Raw genomic sequence first — 3,799 nt, forward strand, 5'->3', positions numbered from 1 at the left:
CTCTGCAGCATCCACACATGGGCCTGCTTAATGTTAACCTACACATGGAAACATGATTTAACTTCAGCTGAAGTGGTACTTTTTCTCCTGCTCAGTGTTACTGCTTCTGAAGGAAGAAGTAACTTTCTGTGGACTATAATGCACAATTTTTAATACTGTATTATATTTGTATGCTTCAGAGGTCTTAAGAAATTGACAGTGTTCATCTGATCTTTGTCTTGGTACTAGGATAGTGTGTGCAGTAGACTGTAATGCAACGGAACTAGTAACAGAATGAAACTTGAAGTAAAATATGCCTAAACAACCATTCCTCCTTAAATGAGTCATATAATATATTGTATATTATATCAGTCTAATTTGAATCAAAAGTGCAACTATCAAATATGTTATTTTTAGAGCAACTTTAAGATAAAGGTAGCATGTGACCATATTCAATATTTCTTAGGAATTTGATTGGTAGAAAAATGGCTTCATTTGTAGAAATTATTATGTTTTTATTTATTAAAATTTGATGCCCAGTAATTTCATATTAGTGCTCAATACTGTTCTGAGGTTGGGAAAAGTACCAAATCATTGTTTGGAATCTTAATTGAGGATCTGGATACTAAAAAATTTTCAAATGTATGAGAGCACAATAATGGACATTATTCCTGTATATACATTTTATATTTTATTTATTTATTTTGAGGAATAAACTGTCAATTTTATTGGGCTCAGACTAGAAAACTGTGGGTCTTGAGGACCTCTGTGAATTTGTCAGTTTTCTTCTGTATATTCTTTTCGGCCTGCTTCCATGGCCTCATAAGTTGCTTTTTCTGATGATGGATCGTGGCCTTCTCCTTTCTCTTCTCCTCCAGGGTGACTGTTACCACCTGGTACTTCCAACCAACCTCATGAGCTGGGTGGCATAGGTAGGCAAACTTCTGTGTAGGCTTTAGACACAAAACCTTGAGGGCAACAGCAACCACCATTTGCTTTTTCTTGTCATAGGGTGGCAGGATCCCAGAAAACATCTTGAGGTGGTCCAGGGCATCCTGGCCTTGCTTGGTCTTGTGGAGCAGCATGTCCCCCACGGCTGGGACTCAGAAGTGGTAGGGGCCACGAGAGGGGTTGGTGTTCATTACTTGTGGAGGAAGGCCAGATACTTCAACTTATTCTGTAGAAACTGCCAAAATGTTGATGCCCTCACAGCACACAAACACAGCCTTCACACTGACCTGGAAGAACCACGACGGCTGCCGGGTGGCTCAGGAGGTGATCTCAGCCATCTAGCACCAGGACCTGCCCTGCTGCCGTCTTTAACAGTTGCCTAGGCTGAAACCATTTTTTTTAAGTGATTGAAAATATTCTAAAATTTGGGTATGATAAGTTTAAGAATGCGTTCTGCATGTGACTATCTCCAGCACTGTAAATTGAAATTGTGTGGGTCCAAATAAATTAACTAATATGTAAACTTCATGTATTCCTTTCTGTTTCAAAATGCCACACCTAAACTGTTATCCAAAGCCAAAAAAGAGAGTAGTCAAATGAACTGAGAGGAATTATCTGCTTATTTAACTGTTTACACATATAATTTCATGTGTGGAGAAGCTATTTCTGAAAATGTATAGCCATTTTTATCATTTTTTTTTCATTTGATGGTTACTCATAACTAGCTGAGACATTCATGAGAATTTCACTTTAGCAATTATGTTTGTGAGGAAATATATTTACCAGGAAAATTTTTATGTTGTTCAATTATTCATGCATGTTAAGTCTCTTCAGCCGTGTCTGACTCTGTGTTGCCTTATGGACTGTTGTCCTCCAGGCTCCTCTGTCCATGGGATCTCCAGGAAGGGACACTGAAGTGGGTTGTTATGCCCTCCTCCATAATCTTCATCGAGATCTTCCCGACCCAGGCATTGAACCCACATCTTTTATGTCTCCTGCATTGGCAGGAAGGTTATTTATGACTAGCACCACCTGGGAAAGCCCATCCATAGAGCAGATAGGAAGTCAAATAAGTTGTCAGGTACAGAACAAATTCCCACTCAAACCTGACAGTCTCTAACTCCCTGAACTTGGGTAAAGAAGAAAGGGATTGTAAACCTTGAGTAGATACTAAGATCAAGCACACAGGAATATGCATTATATGATTGAATTCTATGTGCTAGACAGTCCCTGTCTCCTCTTAGAAACCTCCCATGCAGAATAATATATTTTATTGTGTCTCTCCTCTTACATCATTGCCGTCTCAGATATTTGCCCAGTTTATTAGCATGAAAACTGGGATTCAGTCACTTAATTTTATCGTATTGCCTTTTCTGTTTAGTCTTGGCTCTGCATTAGCTCTTGCTACTACTAGTTTACTTAACAGGGGGACATGGACTAATCATCAGCAAAAGTGATTGCCTTACATAGCCAGGAGATAAAAAGGTTTTAATCAATACTGATTATTGATTATTTGTAATTGTCATTTAGCCAGGGTAATTCACTGGGCTTTCAATCCTCTTCTAAATATGCATGTGTCAGTATAAGTATACTTAGAAACACATACTAGAACTAACATTATCTATGATAAATATACCTTTCCAGTTTTCAACAAATATTTTTGGGAATGGAACATTGATAAAAAAAGGATGAGTTAATCATACTTGTTATTGATCTGTGCATGCCCCCCATCTGGTTTGATCAGTTTCCTTTTCATCTCTCTCCTCACATGTCTCTCGTCTTCTATTGACAATGATCCTAAAAATTTTAATGTATATTTGTTAAAATTGTGTGAATATATTTAAAATATACATTAACAACATTTAAAAAAATTTTTCTGCTGATTAATATGGTTTTAAGATCTATGCTTGGAGAAGGCAATGGCACCCCACTCCAGTACTCTTGCCTGGAAAATCCCATGGATGGAGAAGTCTATGGGGTCGCTAAGAGCTGGACACGACTGAGTGACTTCCTTTTCACTTTGATGCATTGGAGAAGGAAATGGCAACCCACTCCAGTGTTCTTGCCTGGTGAATCCCAGGGATGGGGGAGCCCGGTGGGCTGCCGTCTCTGGGGTTGCACAGAGTCGGACACGACTGAAATGACTTAGCAGCAGCAAGATCTATCCTTGATGCTGCTTTGTCAAACTCTAGTACACTTCTCTCTGCAACATTTTGTTTAAGAACAGCTACTCAGTTCAGTTCAGTTCAGCTCAGTCATCTCCGACTCTTTGCAACCCCATGAACCGCAGCACACCAGGCCTCCCTGTCCATCACCAACTCCCGGAGTCCACCCAAACCCATGTCCAGTGTGTTAGTGATGCCATCCAACCATCTCACCCTCTGTCATCCCCTTCTCCTCCTGCCCTCAACCTTTCCAAGCATCAGGGCCTTTTCAAATGAGTCAGGTGGCCAAAATATTGGAGTTTCACCTTCAACATCAACCCTTCCAATGAACACCCAGGACTGATCTCCTTTAGGATGGGCTGGTTGGATCTCCTTGCAGCCCAACAGACTCTCAGGAGTCTTCTCCAACACCACAGTTCAAAGCATCAATTCTTCTCTGCTCAGCTTTCTTTACAGTCCAACTCTCACATCCATACATGACCACTGGAAAAACCTTAGCCTTGACTAGATGGACCTTTGTTGACAGAGTAATGTCTCTGCCTTTTAATATGCTGTCTAGGTTGGTCATAACTTTCCTTCCAAGGAGTAAGCATCTTTTAATTCATGGCTGCAGTCACCATCTACAGTGATTTTGGAGCCCAGAAAAATAAAGTCAGCCACTGTTTCCACTGTTTCCCCATCTATTTCCCATGAAGTGATGGGAC

General features: G+C 40.2%; 1 pseudogene; it reads right to left on the reverse strand.

The window, feature by feature from the left end:
• Positions 1 to 713: 713 nt before the first annotated feature.
• LOC104990400 overlaps positions 714 to 3,799 on the reverse strand; it is a 16,977-nt pseudogene continuing 13,891 nt past the window's right edge.

Source organism: Bison bison, unplaced genomic scaffold, assembly GCF_000754665.1.
Source record: "Bison bison bison isolate TAMUID 2011002044 unplaced genomic scaffold, Bison_UMD1.0 scf7180017864179, whole genome shotgun sequence".
Taxonomy (NCBI): Eukaryota; Metazoa; Chordata; class Mammalia; order Artiodactyla; family Bovidae; genus Bison; species Bison bison.